Here is a 22,250-nt window from a genome sequence, read left to right as displayed (position 1 = left end):
CCCGGTCTAAAGCCGGCCTGTTGAGGTATCGGCGCAGAGTCAATTGTTTCTGTCAAGCGGTTCAAACTCATTCTCTCCCAGATTTTATACAAAGGGCAAAGAAGAGGTAGTTCTTACGGTCATCGTTCTCTTCACCGGGTTTAAGGACAGCGATGACACGAGCTTTCCGCAAGACTTTGGGGATCCTACCAGAACGTAAGCAGTTGTTGAAAAGATCTAGAATCCATTTTAGTGTTGCAGAACCAAAAAGTTTTATTTGCTCTTTCCTAAGATCATCCAGCCCAGCAGCCTTTCCTGTTTTAATCTTACTACTCGCCCTCTGCAGCCCTTCCGAGCAGAAAGGTCTAGACAGGTCGGCAGCAAAAGTATGCATGTCATTAGACTTTGGCTCGATGTTTCGCTTATCTGATTTCCCATTTAATAATAGTTGATGGGCAATATCGTTAGGTGTTATGTTTGCATGAAGGGTCGCGCTAGCAGGGTCATTATTAAGGCGTCTTGAGAAGTTTCCAGGCTTTCTGGCTGTTCTTGCTGAAGTCAGTTTCCTCCATAAGCTTGATCCACTGATCCAACTTGGCGGCTGATATTGATTCGAGTAACTGCAGTCGACGAGACATTGTTTCTTCGCCGAAAGGGTCTTGCTCAAATGCTGTGTAATAGCGATCAAGATCTGATGCTATCTCAGGGGAGAGTCCTTGCCCGCATTTAGTTCGACATCCACAAGGGATGGACATTCTGGAACATTCGTTCACAGCTTTTACGAAACGATCGTATTGCTCAGGGTATGTGTTACCTCTTCATCAAGAAGAGTTGTAAACTTCTTCCAGTTTTCTTTTCTAAAGTTATACCGGCGGCGAAATGGAACAGATCGTGGACGTATTTCAGCCAAGATCTGACACATGATTGGTCTATGTTGAGATATGAGGAGATCCGCAAAACGACATTATGCGAATTGTGAGTCCGCTTTGATGCAAAACTCTTTTTGTTATTTATTTACTTACTGGGTGATCAAAAAAGTATAAATTTGAAAACTGAATAAATCACGGAATAATGTAGATAGAGAGGTACAAATTGACACACGTGCTTGGAATGACATGGGGTTTTATTAGAACCAAAAAAATACAAAAGTTCAAAAAATGTCCGACAGATGGCGCTTCATCTGATCAAAATAACAATAAATAGCATAACAAAGTAAGACAAAGCAAAGATGATGTTCTTTACAGGAAATGCTCAATATGTCCACCATCATTCCTCAACAGTAGCTGTAGTCGAGGAATAATGGTGTGAACAGCACTGTGAAGCACGTCCGGAGTTACGGTGAGGCATCGGAGTCGGATGTCGTCTTTCGGCATCCCTAGAGACGTCGGTCGATCACGACACACTTGCGACTTCACGTAACCCCAAAGCCAATAATCGCACGGACTGGGGTCTGGGGACCTGGGAGGCCGAGCGTTACGAAAGTGGCGTCTGAGCACACGATCATCACCAAACGAAGCTCGCAAGAGATCTTTCACGCATCTAGCAATACTTTTTTTTTTTTTTTGTTCTAATAAAACCTCATGTCGTTCCAAGCATGTGTCAATTTTTACCTCTCTATCTACATTATTCCGTGGTTTATTAAGTTTTCAAATTTATACTGACTCTTTGATCACCCGGTACTTCTGTATTCCACAGACTAGTTTCAGCCACAAATATCGCCATCATCAGTGGGTTCTTTAAATCTAAAACACGCAGAAAATAACGCAGTTATAAACGCTGTAACGCGTTATTACATTTGTACTGTTGGTTTTCTGAATATAGTTTTCTGTGGGCACTTTGATACTGCGTTACTGTACGTCACAGCACGCTCTTAAGAACTGTTGTCGCTGTTCGCAGCGCATCTTGTGTGCTTCCTCTGTTGCCGCTTTTCTCGGCGTACATCTCGTCATCCGCGACGGAGTGAGCGGCTGTCAGTGAACTAATGCTGAAACGTGAACCTAGGTATCTCAGCGCCACACAGCTGTAACTGCGGTAGTTAGTGTTGTGGATACAGTTCCGGTGCGTACTAGGCTGTCACTTAGTTTATCGTGTACTCAGTTTAGTTGGACGGCTTGCAGCAAATTTTATACACAGAAAAGGCAAAACTTTCGCAGTTTGTTTGCGATCCAAAACATTACGCCATCTTGATGTTCGCGAGTTGCGAGAAGGCTGTGAAAACTGTGACGAGGTCTGTTCCTCATGTGTAGAGATGGGCAAACTGAAACACGTAACTGTTTCGAAACAAATGAAACAGTACAATGTAATGTTTCGATACGCTGTTTCGAAACAGTGAAACAGTTTGTTTTGTTATCTAATAAATCTACACATTTTATCATCTTGAATGTGTACTGTATAAGTATGGAGACACACACACGCACACACACACACACACACACACACACACACATACACACACACATATATATATATATATATATATATATATATATATATATATATATATACAAATGAGGTGCGCGGCGCTAATCATATCGCAGAAAGTATGAAACTATCACTTAGGTGTCTTGGTAGTTTCGTATTTCCTGCAGCAAATGCGCTGCTTTCGTGTCGTGTGACTTTCATACTTTTCAATTTTGTCTTTCGAGGTGTTTCTAACCGTTACTATAAATTCACCATGCTTCCCAGCCCTTCCCGTTCACCATTACACTATCAGTGATACGTCAAACAGATTGCTTGCCATGATACCTACATCAAATTTATGTATATGTCTAATAACTGTCACTCTACGCCTTTTTTTATTCGAAATGTTGTAGGCTTACTTTCGTTTCGTAATATGATTACTGTTCATGAACAGAGAAGCGTATGTTATAAAAAAAGTGTAATTTAACTGAATTATTTTCACTTATTTATTATTTTGAATGTGAATAGTATGCGTTGTTTTGTTGTTTGGTTAGTGTTCATAAAGCAGATGTTACGCCATTTCGGAATAGGACAGTCAGCTAGAAACGAAGCTTTATTTTCGGATATCTTAAGCTTCATGCTATTGCTTGTCAAAAAGATTTCGACACTCTTGAAAGAGTTTCATTAGGTGTTATGTTGTGCTTCAGTACCTGTGCCGAGCCCGAATCTCGTCCGACACAGAGCGGAATGAAACACCACTGTTTCGATACAATTAGTCCGTTCCAAGCACAGGTGGACTGAAACAGCCTTATTTTGAAACAACGATACAGTTTCTGTGTCTGGCTCGAGATCGAATCTGGTCCGGTTATCAGAGACAGGAGCGCAATGAAACACCACTGTTTAGAAACAGTGAACCACAGCCGTTCCGAAACACTGAAACAGTTCCACGTACCGATACACTGTATCGAAACATAGAAACAGTGGCCAAGTCTACTCATGTGTCTCTCCGTGTTTTCTTTTGCGCGTGTGTGCTTTACGTTCTGTGTCTTGGCTCACTTCTCTCAGAGTCTTAAACAGTGTTTTGTTGCAAAGTGCTGTGTTTTCGTTTATTGCGTTCTTCCCTTCCACTACAGCCTTTTGAATGCAGTAATTTCCATCTGTTGTTAGCTGTAGCTATAGACTGTTGCTGTTTAGATTGCTCTCGATATTAATGGGGTTACGGTTTTTCTTCAGTCGGTGTTCTGCGAAAGCTGAATGTTCGCCGCCACGCGCTTTTCGGCTCTCGTGTGCTCTGTGAACCTCGTTCGGAAATTCCTGCTCGTTTGCCCTGTGTACTGGGCCTGACAGGAGTTAAACGTGGGCTGGTGTATTCCGGCATTGCTGAATTTGTCTGCGTTCTCTTGTCTGATCTTAGCCTTTTCTGAACTGTATCGTTTGTTCTGGATGCTATTGGGATTCCGAGCTTTTTCGACATGTTTCCAATCCCACGTGATATTTTATTATTTTATGTTGGTGCGTACCACCTGTGTCGTTTTTCCTGATGTGATGTGGTCTGTTGTGTTGTCTGTGTGTTCTGCCTCTGGGTTTTTAGATCCTTTGGTCCTATTCTTAGGTGCGTGGCCACTATTTTTGTGTTTCATTTTTACCTTGTTGTTGAGATTGTTTATGATGTCTTTTTTTTAGTCGTTTGCAACAGCTATTTGTTTGATTATATTTAGTTCCTGTGTGTAGTTTTGTGGTTCAAAAGATGTTCTTTTTATCCTGTGGAGCATGTGTGTGAAACTGGCACATTTATGCTCTGTGGGATATGGATAACAGTGGTTGTGGACGTGAGTTTTCTGCAGGTGGAGAATTCCTGGTGGTGGTTGTTTCTTGTGATCCAAGAAATTTAGTTTCCAGTTTTTCTTTTCTACTTCCACTGTGGAGTGGATTTGTGGGTGCACTGTTGATGTTGCTGTGTAGCTCTTCTATCCTAATTTCGTTTCATATGAAAGACAAATGATGTAATCCACACATTGGTACCAGAACATTATTTTGTGCCCCTCTTGTTTTACATATTGTGTTTTCTATGTGGTCCAAGAAAGTGTTGGCTAAGGTTCCACTGATGGGGGGACCCCATGGCTCAAAACCACAAAGAGACATAGTAAAGGAAACTGCAAAACTGGTATCTTCTGAAACTGGATCCATGTACACACACATACCCACAGAAGAAACTGTAAACATTACAGAACAGCAGCTAAAATGCAAGTAATTCCCAGACATACAAATAAATGAAATCTCACGCATTCTTAGACTAATTACAGAACAAAACTACTTCACTTTCAAGAACTTCTGTTTGTTTCCCATTGGATCCCCCATGACTGGAGCTTTAGCCCTCGCTGGATTCATCTTCCATAACCATTAACATGTTATGCACAAAGTCCCGAGACGGACTTTTTCTCCCTTTGAATTTTGAAATGTAAATCCCGTCGGGTAGACCGTTCGCCTGGTGCGAGTCTTTCGAGTTGTCGTCACTTTGGCGACTTGTGTGCCGATGGGGATGAAATGACGATGGATCAAATGGCTCCGAGCACTATGGAACTTAACTTCTGAGGTCATCAGTCCCCTAGAACTTAGAACTACTTCAATCTAAGTAACGTAAGGACATCACAGACATCCATGCCCGAGGCAGGATTCGAACCTGCGGCCGTAGCGGTCTCGCGACTCCAGGCTGAAGCGCCTAGAACCGCTCGGCCACACTGGCCGGCTAAAATGACGATGACGAGGACAACACAACACCCAGTCCCCGAGCGGAGGAAATCTCCGACCCAGCCGGGAATCGAACCCGGGCTGTTAGGTATGACATACCGTCGCGCTGATAATTTTGAAATACTAATGGCGCGGTCCGCGCCGGAGGCGACTGGGTGGGCCATTCCGGGGCGTCGCGCTGCTATTGGTTGACGCGCATGACGTCATCGGGAATACTGTTCCACCGCGAGAGTTTAACACCAACCTTACGAGTTGAGCGTCGTTAAGTGCTGTCGCATATTGTTATGCATCGTTCAAATGTAAAAATATTAAAAATAAAAACTTTTATATTATAATAATAATAGAATAAAAGTAGAAAGATGGAAAGTTAAACCAGAGACAAAAGCCTGAAGAAACGGAACAAAATGGAGCGAATAAAGAAGAGCGAAATTCTCGCAAACAGTGAAAATCTGGTGGGCAAATAAAAAGAACCAGAACAAGAAGAAGAACGGAAAATGAATCATCTTTACTTAGCTTCTTCCACTCTGGGGGCTTTGCGACTATAATAATAATAATAATAATAATAATAATAATAATAATAGACACCTTAAAATAGATTAAGAGCTACAACATGTTATTGCGTTCGTAAATACTGCCCAGGAAGATGACACAACCCACTGAAGATTTTTCTTCGCGGCAAGCTTTTTGTGTGTTTTCTGTTTTTGTGTTCAGTTCTAATGAACGTCCTTGTCCTACCTCGGGAAACTTTGAGAATATCATAGAAATTAAATTTTCATCACTCCGTCATACTTAGCTACATGTCGCCCATGAAAACTGCAAAATTTCACTTCATACTCCTTTATTTTATTGAGTCAGTCAATTGAACGAGAAGTGAGCCCACTTGTGAAGATTACGGAGATCCGGTGATCAGCGCTGATGTAATCAGAGACCCAAAAACGTGCCAGTGCACTTGCATGTAAGTGCGAGGTACTGCAGTCTCTCTTAACATTCCCAGTCGTCACTGGTTGCTGGTTCATCACTAGGAAGTAGCAACGGATCTAGTTCTTCTTCGCTGAAATTAAAGCTGTCACGTTTCCAGTTATATCGATTCGCAACTCACGTGTGATGAACTTTATGAAGTCCTGTTGGAGGAACATATGACGGCGCCTCACTCACCAGTACCCTGCGTAACGGATGTATTTGTCGACAAGGGGCTGTCTCGTGTACTACCAGTGGGTATTGAAAGCCGCGTTCTGTTTTCCACTTCGAAAGATGTTGCGTTGTTGAAAAAGTGCGCCCAGAACGCGAATTTTAGGAAAAGAGTGCTTCAAACAGTTTTGGTTCAGCCTGGAAGTCGAGACGTACAAAGCTCCCGTATTCCTTATTCACCCTCAACTCCAAAGAGAGAGTTAACTGAAATTATGGAACCCTTCCGCATTGGTAAGAGGCACTGTTTTCCTCCACAGCAATGTTAGGTCTGGGACTTCACAGGCAACCCAACCGACGCCCCTCTTGCTCGATCCATAGCGCTTGGAAAGCAGATTTCTGTCGCGGAAACTGCAACTCCTTCCAGACCACCTTGCCTCCCATGCGACGAACTACTGCTGCGGTTTGGGATCCAGCTGCTTCCAACTGTTTTATTCTGTTCAGTAGTAATTCACTAGTCATGGTACAATGGAAGTCAAAATATGCAAGCATTTCCCGTGACGACGACGAACCACGACCAACATAACGTTTTTGTTTGGCCGTAGAATTACAACATCCGTTGATTCATAGCACAGATGATCATTTATATTGATCTTGTGAAAACATAGGACTCCTGTTTTCTCTAGAGGTTTGATTGTTTCTATCTTATGGTGCGAAAAGTGGCAATTGACCCTGAATAAAGAAAAGAGTGAAGTTATTCACATGATTACTGAAAGAAATTAACTAAATTTCGATTACGCGTTGTTGTTCTTGTTGTTGTTGTTGTAGTCTTCAGTGCTAAGACTGGTTTGATGCAGCTCTCCATGCTACTCTATCCTGTGCAACCTTCTTCATCTCCCAGTACTTACTGCAACTTACATCCTTCTGAATCTGCTTAGTGTATTCATCTCTCGGTCTCCCTCTACGATTTTTACCCTCCACGCTGCCCTCCAATACTAAATTGGTGATTCCTCGATGTCTCAGAACATGTCCTACCAACCGATCCCTTCTTCTAGTCAACTTGTGCCACAAGATCCTCTTCTCCCCAATCCTATTCAATACCTCCTCATTAGTTATGTGATCTACCCATCTAATCTTCTGCATTCTTCTGTAGCACCACATTTCGAAAGCTTCTATTTTGTTCTTGTCTAAGCTATTTATCGTCCACGTTTCACTTCCATACATGGCTACATGCCATACAAATACTTTGAGAAACGACTTCCCGACATTTAAATCTATACTCGATGTTAACAAATTTTTCTTCTTCAGAAACGCTTTACTTGTCATTGCCAGTCTAGATTTTATATCCTCTCTAGTTCGACCACCATCAGTATTTTCCTCCCCAAATAGCAAAACTCCTTTACTACTTTAAGTGTCTCATTTCCTAATCTAATTCCCTCAGCATCACCCGACTTAATTCGACTACATTCCATTATCCTCGTTTTCCTTTGTTGATGTTCATCTTATATCCTCCTTTCAAGACACTGTCCATTCCGTTCAACTGCTCTTCCAAGTCCTTTGCTGTCTCTGACAGAATGACAATGTCATCGGCGAACCTCAAAGTTTTTATTTCTTCTCCATGGATTTTAATACCTACTCCAAATTTTTCTTTTGTTTCCTTTACTGCTTCCTCAATGTACAGATTGAATAGCAAAGGGGAGAGGCTACAACCCTGTCTCACTCCCTTCCCAACCACTGCTTCCCTTTCATGCCCCTCGACTCTCATAACTGCCATCTTGTTTCTGTACAAATTGTAAATAGCCTTTCGCTCCCTGTATTTTACCCCTGCCACCTTCAGAATTTGAAAGAGAGTATTCCGGTGAACATTGTCAAAAGCTTACTCTAAGTCTACAAATGCTAGAAACGTAGGTTTGCCTTTCTTTAATCTCTCTTCTAAGATAAGTCGTAGGGTTAGTATTGCCTCACGCGATAAGTCAGACATATCTGAAGGATGTAAATTCAACTAAATACTTACGGAATACAATTACAAATAACCTAAATTGGAACGATGACACAGATAATGTTGTGGGTAGAGCAAAGACTGCGATTCATTGGCAGAACACTTAGAAGGTGCAAGAAGTCTACTAAAGAGACCGCTTACACCACACTTGTCCGCCCTATTCTGGAGTATTGCCGTGCCGTGTGGTATCCCCATCAGGTGGGACTGACGGATGACATCGGAAAAGTTCAGAGAAGGGCAACTCATTTTGTATTATCGCGAAATAGGGGAGATGGTGTCACAGACATGATAGGTAAATTGGAGTGGCAATCATTAAAACAAAGGTGTTTTTCGTTGCGACGGGATCTTCTCGTGAAATTTCAGTCACCAGTTTCCTCCTCTGATTGAAAAAACATTCTGTTGGCACCTACCTACATAGAGAGAAATGATCATCACGATAAAATAAGAGATATCATGGCTCACACAGAAAAATTTAAGTGCTCGATTTTACCTCGCGCCGTTCGAGAGTGAAACGGTAGAGAGACAGCTTGAAGGTGGTTCATTGAACCCTCGCCAGGCACTTTATTGTGAGTAGCAGAGCAATCACGTAGATGTAGATGTATCTTAGGTTTCATAAGATCCAGCACTTCTTTCAGAATTGTTTGGCCCATTTCTGGAAAGGGCAGGGAAAAGGGGTAAGTTTTGGATGAGAAATCGTTTTTAAGATGAGAACTTAAGCAATAACTCTGAGGCTCCACTCCACCCTCTTTTTATTACTAAGAAAAAGTCGAATTCGGCCTGCTGTCCAACACGGAGACAAAATGCAATCCAATCTGTGTCTGGTTTCACTGTTTCTGTTTACTTCCGCGTTTCCTCTTCTGGGTTAAAGAATAGCCTCTGTGCTCGTCGACCGATCAGATTGTTTTCTTCGGACATGAAGATTTTAAAGTAGACGACGCTCTCTTTCATCCCCTTTCCTTTCCACATTCTACATCTACATCTACATCCATACTCCGCAAGCCGCCTGACGGTGTGTGGTGGAGGGTACCTTGAGTACCTCTATCGGTTCTCCCTTCTATTCCAGTCTCGTACTGTTCTTGGAAAGAAGAATTGTCGGTATGCCTCTGTGTGGGCTCTAATCTCTCTGATTTTATCCTCACGGTCTCTTCGCGAGATACACGTAGGAGGGAGCAATGTACTGCTCGACTTCTCGGTGAAGGTATGTTCTCGAAACTTCCACAAAAACCCGTACCGAGCTACTGAACGTCTCTCCTGCAGAGTCTCTCCTGCCTGATCCTGTAACGAAGTGCGCTGCTCTCCGTTGGATCTTCTCTATCTCTTCTATCAACCCTATCTGGTACGGATCCCACACTGCTGAGCAGTATTCAAGCAGTGGGCGAACAAGCGTACTGTAACCTACTTCCTTTGTTTTCGGATCGCATTTCCTTAGGATTCTTCCAATGGATCTCAGTCTGGCATCTGCTTTACCGACGATCAACTTTGTATGATCATTCCATTTTAAATCACTCGTAATGCGTACTCCCAGATAATTTATGGAATTAAATGCTTCCAGTTGCTGACCTGCTATATTGTAGCTAAATAAGGGATCTTTCTTTCTATGTATTCGCAGCACATTACACTTGTATACATTCAGATTCAATTGCCATTCCCTGCACCACGCCTCAATTCGCTGCAGATCGTCCTACATTTCAGTACAATTTTCCATTGTTACAATGTCTCGATATACCACAGTAACATTCGCAAAAAGTCTCGGTGAACTTCCGATGTCATCCACAAGGTCATTGGCGATCTCAATCTCACCTACTTTAGGACAGCTTCATTATTATAATTACTATTATTACTGTTCCCGTAGAAATGAAATGTTTGTAATCGCTGTAAAAAAAATTGCGCGAATGATTCCAAAACGGATAGTACATAGAAACGTCTTTCTAAAGGAAATGAATATCTGCCAGTTACCTGTACGTTTTCCTTGCTGCTGCTTGCGACAACTTCGAATGCATCGCTGCGTTTGGAATTTTTTGTGTCGGAACGACGTCACCCTTCAGTTTTCATTTCATAGGCGAACCAGGAGTTCATTTTTTAAGTCCCATTCCCAATTTCAGAAGAGGAAATGACGTGAACATGACCTTGCGTTATTCACATTAACAGGATCGCATCTGCTGCAGCGTGGCACGGCATTCCCTGTGTTTCGTGAAGCATTTTCGTATTCCGGAATAACACAGTGATTTCTAGTTTTGAAGTTAAAATCTTCTCGGTTATTAGGTCGCGTCATATTTCTACTAAAGTGATCGACGTTTCGACCCCTCCGCTGCGATCTTCCTCAGGATCTTCTTGTGTCCACTACTGCTGGAACACTGTCAGAGACGATTTTTTTTTTCCTTTATCGTATTTCGATTCCCCCCCGAAGGGGGCGGGCTGGCTGGCAGCAGCTTATTAGGCTGCTCTGCAGCCTACAGACTGTTTAAAACGTAAGAAAGAAGATAAGAAACAATAAAAACAGGCGATAAAACGGGGACTTAAATTGTAAAACGGCGGAAAATTGGGGAAAGTTAAAACATAACGCAAAGGCTTGGGAAAGCGAATAAAATACACAGGACGCAGACAGGTAACGTAGTAGACAGACAAATAAAAAACATGGCGACAGTCTGGTTTCTGTTCGGAAGAGATATAAAATCACACCCAGCGACAGTATGTGATGGCCGTTCGCAACACCGGAATAGACCCACAACACTGAACACTCACTGTAAACGCTGCACTAAAATGTCGGCACAAAGATCACACACACCATAGCCTACGGCAGATGGAGGGGTGGACCTGGACAGAGGACCTGGACAGATGAGGGGGAAAACAAGGAGGGAGGAGAGGAAAAACGAAAGGGGGGGGGTCAGAGACGAGTGTCGCGTCCACTTATAAAAGGGGGAGTTTTCTGGCGTTCGCGCTGGAGAAGTTGAGAAGTGATAGAATTGGTTAAAATTCATGTGGCTTCTATTGGCGGGCCACAGTCATAGGCCAATGTTCCCGGTCTGATGCAAAAGAAGGGGCGTCGGTAGCTCATCTTCCGTGGATACCATTGGCGGTCCATCGTCATTGTATAGAAAGGCACTATTCCACACTGTGCTGGAGAAGGGTTATTGGTTGAAATGGCTGCTACCGCTATTGTTTGGTCGTCATCAGTGGCTAGATTGGAAACGGACAGAGCAAGAGGGGTAATGTTTACCCAAAATATTATTGTCCGCCGAGGTGACTTGCAGCGCGTTGTTTATGCCGCTCACACACCGCGGCCGCGTATTCACTTCTCGGTGGCGGGGAGCCACGATGCCAGAAGGCTATAGCGCTCCTCTCTATTGAAATCAGATGCATTCTTAGAAATTTCAACCGCTTCTCGGACATTTCTTCTATAAATGTTTGTTTCTTTAGTCAGTACACGAACGTTATTAAAATTGATGTCAGAGCCACAGTTCTCGTTATGTTTCGCTACCGCCGATTTTTCACTCTGTTTTAGCCGCATGTGCCGTTCGTGTTCCTCAATGCGTTCTTTAACAGTTCTTCCCATTTCGCCTATATACGCTTGCCGCACCCACCCGACACTCGATAGGCGCCTGCACTGTGGAGGTAATCAGGTGCATCCGTTTTCCGTCGGAAAAAGTCTCTTATTTTGTTTTGACTAAAGAAAGATGTCTGAATACCATTTTTCCTTAAAATTCTGCTTATGCGACCAGTGCCCCAGAAGCGAACGGTAACGTGACGGAGTGAGAAGGCGGTTCCTCGTCATTCTTATTAGCGGTATAAGTATTCCGTCTAAAAAGCTCTGTCGATTGAATAACTATTATACCGATTTGCCTTCAATGTCCTCTTCAAAAAATTGAACTCCGATTCCGAGTTGTCGCCATCGCCGATACGGAAGGCACGTGTGAAGACAGGAGCGCATCTTCTGCGGCGCGGTACAGAGGAAACGACGTGAACACGAGCTCGCGTTACACACAAAAACTGGATGGCATCTGGTGCCGCGTGGCACACGTTTGCGCTGCAGCTTGTAAGCGTGTCGTCATATCGCTGGTTTAGTTGTGGAGGATCTTTGCAGGCAGCCGCGTGTGTGGTAGAGTTGGGCAACAAGATTCTTTTTCCCGATTCGATTCCTACGATTCAATCTCACATTGCGAATCGATTCCTACGATTCGTTCACGATTCATTCTAGTCTGCGATGGCACGATTCTTACGGAATGCAAAAAGTTCTACATCTAACTCACAGATGGCAGGACATGTCTGAAATTGTGAATGGGGTTAGAATCGAACTGTGTCATGATAAGATATGCCAGAAATAGTTTGTGAGTAAACATGCATATGACGTTAAAAGTCATAATGCAAGTGCTATTGCTCGTGTGTAAAGGAGGTGTGTGTGTTTTGCATTGCATCTGCAACAAATAAGAGGTACGTATTTGTTCATCATACTTGGATTTCTTTATTTTAATCGTGTGTATTGGGAGCTGTGTACTCGCTGTATATCGTTTCTGTCATCGCTAGTTCGTGTATTACTCGCGCAAACTAAGCTGACGTCGGCGCGGTGCCTGATGGTAGCGACAGTAAATGGGAGATGCCTTTACGCTCGTTCCCGTCAGCCACCGCCGACAGTCAGCTTGGTTTTCACGAGTAATACTACGGGCCACGAACTTCGTTTGTTCGTTCCGAGCTTCCTTTGTTCACACGCATCCTCCACTTGACTGCCATCTGGCGATCGTATTCATTCGGCACGATTCGGAAGTTGCCTTTAAGCATAGCGTACTAAGAATCGATGTATCATTGGAAGTTGGAATCGTGACGACTCGGAAACGCGCAATCGTTCTTACGATTCTTTTGAACGACGATTCGTCCGTATCACGATTCGATTCTTACGATTCTTTATTTAGAGTCGTTCAAATGAACGACTCTATGTTGAGTAGTGTGTAGCTCTGCGTGTGAGAGGCTTTTTCTTTTTTAGTATTCAGGTTGAAGTGTTGCTACAAGTGCTGTTACAGTTAAGTGATGAAATATGGAAGTGATTCAGAGGAAAGTGCGTCAAGAAGTAATGAAAATATGAGCAGTGCCCTCGATAACTTATTTGTGTATCCTCTGGTTGCGTGTCGCACAGCATCGATCATCCGCGCCGTGTTCGGTCTCCCAGAATGAACCGATGTGAATCAGTAGAAATTAGTTACCATAAAAGAGTGCAGTCAAGTGGCAGCGTCTTGTAGCGAGCTCAGGGCGTGCGTTCGGTCATCGCGTTTCCGCATCGTCAACAATGAGCCGCGCCGGTTACGCTCACGCTCGTACAAGTGAGAACTGAGAAGTGAAAAATCAACTATACGAACAGTGTTGTATCATTACTAGTGACAAGCAGGACTATTACCAGATATCTGTGTGTGTGACGAGCGTCAGAACTTTCGTTCCAACATTCGGCTTCCGCATCATCAACAATCACCCGCGTCGTGTCGGTTACGAGTACGCTCGTCGGAATGATCTTTTTGGACTGATCAATCATCAAGATTGTTAATTGGAATAAACATTTACTATTTAGAGTGTAAACAGTGCAACCTGTGGTTTCCATATCGTCTCAGAATACAGATGTTCACACCAGACATAGGACAGTGTTGAGTTTTAACGTTGAGTGGCTCCCCTAAACCCGCTGGCGTATTTAGACAGATAATTCTAGGCAAGCCAACAGCAGTGTAGAGCAAAAAAGTGGTGTGGACAGAGCGCACGGTCAAGAAAAGCAACGGTCACGAAACGAGAAGTCAGTTTAAAGTACCCCACCCATTTGTACTTCCGGGCGTGTTACAAGTTCTTTCGGAAATCGACGATAAACGACATTCCCAGTGTTACGTGAAGCATTTTCGCATTCCGCAAAGAGCACAGTGATTTCTAGTTTTGCTCGTAGTACTGGAAAGCGGCCAGCGACGAGAACAGCTAACAAGGAGCCGCGTTCTACTTATTTCAAGAGGGGGCATTTCGGAATTTGCCTTCACTAACAGTGCAACTGCAGTGCTCTCGCTTCCCTTACTCCCAGTGACGTCACGCCGGCTTCGCCAGCAGTTTGCGCGGGAAGTCAGTCTGGGATGCCGTGGCGCGTGTCTGCGGAACCACGCCGTCCTCGAGACATGTCGTCATCTCTCAGGTCTGCAAACGCGACTTGCAGGTGCCAGTTACACGGCCTGCAACGACTAATTTTGGTTTTCTCTTTCCGGATTACTTACCGTCCATTTTTACTGGCAGTGCTGTCGTCGGATGCCATCCGAACTTCGGCAGACCGTGCTCTTTCAATGGCCTATTTCGAAATTCGCCACGTCTATCTTTCTCACCCTTTTTCCAGTTTAGGTACGTCACTTTCTTTTCACCTCATGATGCCATTACAGTATCGCGGAAACTCGTCGTCCGTAATCTCTGAATAAAGGATTAAGAACTGCTAATGCGGTTTCCGCAAGATTTTTGGAAGGTTTTAACAGTTTTAACAACATTTTTAACACGTGCCAGTTAAGCTGTGGATGGCCACTCTAAAAGATCATAGAAGCGAATTCATTTGGAAAGTAAACGACATTTTGTTACTGGAGTTGTTATTTATTTTTATTCATTAAAGTATGCTCTCGTGTCAAAAATTATGTCTCGTTCGAGAGACTTTTATCCGTTTCGACTAAGAGAAGTAAATTGTTTGAAAAGGTTATATACACTGTGATCAAAAGTATCCGGACACTCCCAAAAGCATAGTTTTCCATCTTAGGTGCATTGTGCTGCCAGGTACTCCATATCAGTGACCTCAGTAGTCATCAGACATGGTGAGAGAGCAGAATGAGGCGCTCCGCAGAACGTGGTCAGGTGACTGGGTGTCACTTGTGTCGTACGTCTGTACGCGACATTTCCACACTACTAAACATCCCTAAGTCCACTGCTTCCGATGTGACAGTGAAGTGGAAACGTGAAGGGAGGCGTACGGCACAAAGGCATGCAGGCGGACCTCGTCTGTTGACTGACAGAGACCGCCGACAGTTGAAGAGGATCGTAATGTGTAACAGGCAGGCGTCTATCCAGAACATCACGCAGGAATTCCAAACTGCATCAGGATCCACTGCAAGCACTATGACAGTTAGGCAGCAGGTGAGAAAACTTGAATTTCGTGGTGGTGGAGTGGCTGCTCATAACCCACACATCACGCCAGTAAATGCCAAACGACTCCTCGCTCGGTGTAAGGAGCGTAAACATTGGACGATTGGACAGTGGGAAAACGTTGTGTGGAGTGACGAATCAAGGTACACAGTGTGGAGATCAGATTGCAGGGTGTGGGTATGGCGAATGTCCGGTGAACGTCATCTGCCAGCGTGTGTAGTGCCAACAGTAAAATTCGGAGGCGGTGGTGTTACGGTGTGGTCGGGCTTTTTTCCATGGAGGGGGCTTGCACCCCTTGTTATTTTCCGTGGCACTATCACACCACAGGCGTAGATTGGTGTTTGAAGCACCTTCTCGCTTCCCACTGTTGAAGAGCAATTCGGAGATGGCGATTGAATTTTTCAACCCGATCGAGCACCTGTTCGTAATGCAGGGCCTGTGACGGAGTGGTTACACGACAGTAACATCGCTGTAATGGACTGGCCTGCACAGAGTCCTGACCTGAATCCTACAGAACAGCTTCTGGGACGTTTTGGGACGCCGATTTCGTGCCAGGCCTCACCGACCACCATCGAAACCTCTCCTGAGTGCAGCACTCCGTGAAGAATGGTCTACGATTCGCCAAAAAACCTTCCAGCACCTGTTTGAAGATATGCGTGCGAGATTGGAAGCTGTCATCAAGGCTAAGGGTGGGCCAACACCATATCGGCCGGCCGGAGTGGCCGAGCGGTTCTAGGCGCTGCAGTCTGAAACCGCGCTACCGCTACGGTCGTAGGTTGGAATCCTGCCTCGGGAACGGATGTGTGTGATGTCCTTAGGTTAGTTAGGTTTAAGTCCTTCTAAGTTGTAGGGGACTGATGAACTCAGCAGTTAAGTCCCGTAGTGCTGAGAACCATTTGAACACCATATCGAATTCCAGCATCACCGACGGAGGTCGCCACGAACTTTTAAGTCATTTTCAGCCAGGTGTCGGATACTTTTGATCACATCGTGTATGTAAACGATTGAGAAATCATTGCAGCAGTGCTTGCGCATCAGACTTTCAGGGAATAAATGAGGAAAGCATTTAGCCGCAAAACCAATTATCTCACTGCGCATAAAAGGTGGTTCTGACCTCGGCTGATAGATCTGTTCATTCGCACATCGTGCTGCGTAAGCCACTCAATGCCTGACGGAGTGGAGGGGTGGATCCAGAGATGTGCAGCGAGGCAGATTCTGCACAAGCAGGCACCGCAGTCTGCTTCTGCGTCACTCCCCGCTCACTGACGGTTACAAGCGTGTTGCAGGGCAGGTTGTGCCGAGAAATATTTATTAAGAAAGAATTTTGCTCCGTTTCCGACGATGTATTTAACGAGAAGTTAGCCGGTGTGGTCGTTGCACGCGCAAATCCTAGCAGCTCGCCAGATGAAGCTAGCGCGAGTCCTCACAGACAGACTGCTCAGTCACTGTTCGTCCCGTGTCCAATTATCAGCCCCCCCCCCTCTCTCTCTCTCTCTCTCTCTCTCTCTCTCTCTCTCCCCTTAGGAAACCAAACCCTTGTCAGCACCGTCCCTCGCAGGCTCTCTGCACACAACGACCTGACCGGCTAACTCCGATGTTGCCTAAATCGGAAACGGCGCAACATACCCAACTTTTTTTCCTCAACAATTATCTGCCAACATAACCCGTACTGCAAGGTTTTCAGCCTGACTGTTACCACCCCGTCCATGGATAAGAACAGTGCGAAACAAGCTGCTGCGCCTTCCGTTATACCAGTCGGCCGCTGTTTTTGTCCGAGACTTCGGATAAAGCATTTATGTCGTCTGGAACGAAACACTGTAAGCCGTGTGTGTGGCACAACTCGAGGACTGCTCGGTGCAAACATCACTCGTGTCAAATTCCTGACTCCAAGTTCAAATATTTTTATGAATTGTAGGAGGAACGATGAATAAGGTAATCTCTTCGGTTTTTGTCTCTGTGCACGGTGTGTACCTGATGTCTACTGACCTTCTGTTACGGTCTTTCACTGCACAGCATAAAAGTTCCCCGGGATTCCTAGATAGGGATGCACGGTCTGCACAGAGATAATTTTTACTTCCAGTATTGTGGTTACAAATCAAACAGTCAGCCATAAAATCGCCCTGCCGAATGCCACTGAAATGTTACGCATTGGCAGCTATAGTTCAACACTTTACGGCTCGCGCATGCCCGCCCAGACGCGGGAGATTGCTGCGTTGCCAGTTGTACGCGCCAAGAGAAGCAGCGCCATAGTATAGTATAGTTCGCAAACTTACGTTTAGGGGGGAGCGCGCAGTTTATGAAGTGAAGCCACGACGGCCGCATTAACCCTTTCGCTGCTACAGAGACGTGCTTCCTTCATTCCGCGCTGTGCGCGATTTTGTCATCACTGCACTGCTCGCCTGTGCAGACACACGGTTTCCGACTGCTTTGTCACACTATCATTCGATTTCAGAAAAACTATTTGGCACAAAAATTTGATTTTTACACATCTTCTTGACTGATACCTTCCCCCCATAAATGACCTAATTTTGTTTCGATGTTCGACGCAGTTATTGTGCAGCATTAGATGTAGTAAACCTTTTCACGAAATTTTGAAGAGTTTGCAGAGGTAAAAGTCCATAGTGTATACTTTCCATATGTTCGATTTTAGTTGCTACTAGAAATAATAAAAAAAAAAATTCAAACGAATAAAATTCATGAAGTAAGACACTTTGATATTGTTTTTAAATAAAGAAAATATTAAGCACCGAACAAGGTTTAATCTCAAACCCTTCACATAGCAGCCACACACTTTAACCACAATGCTAACGCAGCTGGTCATTCAATAGAACTCCCGGAGGACTTCAAAATGTCACGCAAAATACCGACAAACACTGTTGGTATGACTATAAACTACTCACGTTTCATCGAAGTACAATAGGAAATAAACAATTACCGCTGTTGTTTATTGCGAAAAAGCGGTTAGTGAGAATGATACAAACACCTTTCCTTGCTATCACCTGAATTAGGAGGCTTATTGCTTGTTTGGTTTAATTAATTAATAGAATACGAAGCAATTGGTATAAAGAATGCTTTTTCCAAATTTTCTATAAAAGATAGTCTGCTATCAAGACATTGCTTTTGTTCAGTTACTTTATTTATGACTGAACGTTTCTAAAACTGAAGGCACTCGTCCGTGGTCTGCACTGCAGTCGAGCTCTGGCAACGTCGTTCTCTGTTCGCTGGCTGACTGTCTTGTGACGTCAGATGCGCAGAACGAACCTGAACTCGGCCGCCGTCGTAAGTGACGCGCACTTTAACTCACTATCGCTACGATAAAGAGAGTGGTGGTCCTTCTGCTGTCTTCTCTTTGCTCTCGACTTTTTATTGCTGATTAACAAATTTTTGATTTATTGTCATTTTTTATGATCAATTTTTAATTTATGATCATAAGATTAAGTTACCTTGGGGAAAACAGCGTAATTGTTTTCGAGAGCTTATATCGACAAAGCAGATTGCGACCTCGATGTCGGAATAAGAAAAATTTTGGGAGCAGGATCCCAATGATTAGGTCTGCTGGACCTCTAAATTCTTACATGGTCTCAGTTCAGACTGGCGTGAGCCAGGTCGGTTTCTATCCTAAGATTAATAACCCATATTAGACAAGAAGAGAATAGAAGCTTTCGAAATGTGGTGCTAGAGAAGAATGCGGAAGATTAGATAGGTAGATCACATAACTAATGGGGAGGTATTGAATAGAGTTTGGGAGAAGAGGTGTTAGTGACACAACTTGACTATAAGAACGGATCGGTTGGTAGGACATGTTCTGAGGCATCAAGGGATCACCAATTTAGTATTGGAGGGCAGCGTGGAGGGTAAAAATCGTAGAGGGAGACCAAGAGATGAATACACTAAGCAGATTCAGAAGAATGTAGGTTGCAGTAGGTACTGGGAGATGAAGCAGCTTGCACAGGATAGGGTAGCATGGAGAGCTGTATCAAACCAGTCTCAGGACTGAAGACCACAATAACAACAACATTAGTACGAAAGAACCATATGGTTAAAGTATTTTTCATGTTATTGATTAATATTAATTAATTTACTATTTAGACAGATTAAGTTTTGAACTTCCTCTTGCTGGTTATTTGTGTTTTAGTTAGTGTGGCTTTTTTAACTTTATTTGAGGGAAAGGTTTTAGGCTATATTCAGATTCGTAAAGGTCCAAATAAAGTAGGGTTTGTAGGGATTCCGCAACCTTTTAGTGATGCCATTAAGTTGATTTATAAGGAGGAGCCCATCCCTTTTATATCTAATTATTTACTTTATTATTTTTCTCCTGTTTTTAATTTAATACTTTCTTTGGCTGTTTGAGTAACCTTTCCTTATTTAACTTACATGTGTTCTTTTTCTTATAGTTTTTTGTTTGTTTTTTGTGTTGCACTAGATTGGGTGTTTATACTGTTATGATTGCTGGTTGATCTAATTCAAATTATTCTTCATTAGGTTCCCTGCGTTCTGTTGCTCAAACAATTTCATATGAAGTTAGGCTAGCTTTGATTTTATTCTCTTTAATTATTCTAATTGGTAATTTTAACATGTTTAATTTTATAAATTATCAATTTTATTGTTGATTTATCAGTATTTCTTTTCCTTTAGCTCCAGCTTGTTTTGCTTCTTATTTGGCTGAAACTAATTGAACTTTTGATTTTGCTGAGAGTGAGTCTGAATTAGTTTCAGAGTTTAATATTGAATATGGTGCATGTGGTTTTACTTTGATTTTTTGGCTGAATATACTAGAATTGTTTTTATGAGAATGTTGTTGGCTGTAATTTTTTCAGATGGTGATTTTTATTCTTTCTTTTTTTATTAAGCTTGCTATTATACCTTTTGGGTTTGAGTTCGAGGTACTTTACCTCGGTTTCATTATGATAAATTAATATATTTAGCTTGAAAGAGCTTTTTTAATTTTTTTTATGTTCTTTATTGGTTTGCCCTATCGGCTGGTGCTTGCCCCTCTAACTGTGCACTCCATTAGGACAGTGTGGCAGCTGTGTAATGTCCAGACAAATTTCAAGTTCATAATAAAGGAACACACTTCAGTGCCCATTCCCATGGTGGCAGCTTCGCTGAAGTAATCTCTCAGTCAGGCAGACCAGCAGATGGTCAGTTGACTCTGTGACTCGTGTATCTTGGCAACATAGGGCACTAGCTGTCAAGAGCAGAGAAATACCTATTCCAGTCCCAGACAGTTATAGTTTTCGTAAGTACCAGATGAGATTACGAAGGTAAGTTGCTTAGCAGATCACCAATACGGGATGTTTCAAAAAGGACTTTACAACTTTAGAAAGTCATATAAATTTATTGAAAGAAGAGATAGAGCTGGGTACAGTGTTATTCTGTAGCGAAACACATCAAGTATTTTTACATTAAACTGAAGATGTTGTGTGTGGCTTCTGTTGGTAATGCTGCTCACATCCCATCGGAAGTCAGTTTCTTCCCAAACTCGTTTTAGCATTGAAGGCGTAACTTGCTCAATGGTGGCGTAAATTCTTGCTCAAAGCTCAGGTAGAGAAGCCGACACAGGAGGTGCAAACACGATATCCTTGATGAATCCCCATTTTTAAAAAAATCGAGTGGTGTCAGGTCTGTGCTATTGGCGCATCACGGCCGATCCATTCACCTGGAAGGCGGTCGCAGAAAATGCTGGACATCAGCCAGGTAGTGGGGTGGTGCACCGTCTTGCGTGACTGTAACATTTCGTTCTCGGTCGTCCTGATCGATTTGTGGTATCAGAAATTGTTGTAACATATCCAGGTACACTATCCCGTTGATGGTTCTGTCATGGAAGAAAGCGGCCGTACACGTCGTTCTTGCTCAATTCAGAGAAAACGTTCAGTTTAGGGCTATCACGAACATGTTGCAATGTTTGATATAGATTTTCCTTGCCTGAAATTCTAATATTGTGTGTTAACCTTGCCACTTAAGCCAAAAGTGGATTCATCAGAAAAGAACATTTTATCCTAGAAATTTTCATCCTTGTGTAATGGATTTTACACATCCGACCAGAAGTTCCTGCAAGAAATTTTATCATTGTGTTTTATTGCTTGCACGATCGTTAATCTGTACGGTTTCAAATGCAAACGGTTTCTCAACACACGCCAAACAGTTGTATGTGGGATTTGCAGTTCGTGAGATGCATGCCGAGTCGATTTCGTTGGGCTGTTGACAAAACGTTGTCTCAATCGCTCAACAGCGTCGTCAGATGTGCTCGGACGACCTGTCGATTTCCCATGTCTTACTGAGCACCCTGTTTCTACAACACATTTATGCCACTCATAAATTGCGGGCCTACTAAGGAACATCTTCGGCGTACTCGGCACCGAAATTATGCTGAACTGTTGTCGCAGACTTCGATTCTTCAAAGCAAAACACACAGCTAGCACGGTAGCACGTCCAGCGGAGGTAGCCATCTTTAACGCAACTGCCGCTAGCGCTCCTTACGGTGCGATTCGGCACTAGCGGAATACACGAGACAAAACTTGATGTATTTCCCGACAGATTGACGCTACAACCACCTGTGTAGGTACTAGGAATTAATTTGTATGAATATTCAGAGTTTTAAAGTCCTTCTAGAAACACCCTGTATTTTTATGGCCGTGTTGGTATTGCGCTAGATCTCCATTTTGAAAGACTTCGTGATTGACTGACACTGAGATGAAATTAGAAAAGAAAGAAATTACACTACTGGACATTACAATTGTTACACCACGAAGATGACGTCCTACAGACGCGAAATTTAACCGACAGGAAGAAGATGCGGTGATATGCAAATGATTAGCTTTTCAGAGCATTCTCACAAGATTAGCGCCGGTGGCGACACCTACAACGT

This window comes from Schistocerca cancellata, unplaced genomic scaffold (genome assembly GCF_023864275.1).
Source record: "Schistocerca cancellata isolate TAMUIC-IGC-003103 unplaced genomic scaffold, iqSchCanc2.1 HiC_scaffold_808, whole genome shotgun sequence".
In the NCBI taxonomy this organism is placed as follows: Eukaryota; Metazoa; Arthropoda; class Insecta; order Orthoptera; family Acrididae; genus Schistocerca; species Schistocerca cancellata.
This window is presented reverse-complemented; position numbering follows the sequence as displayed.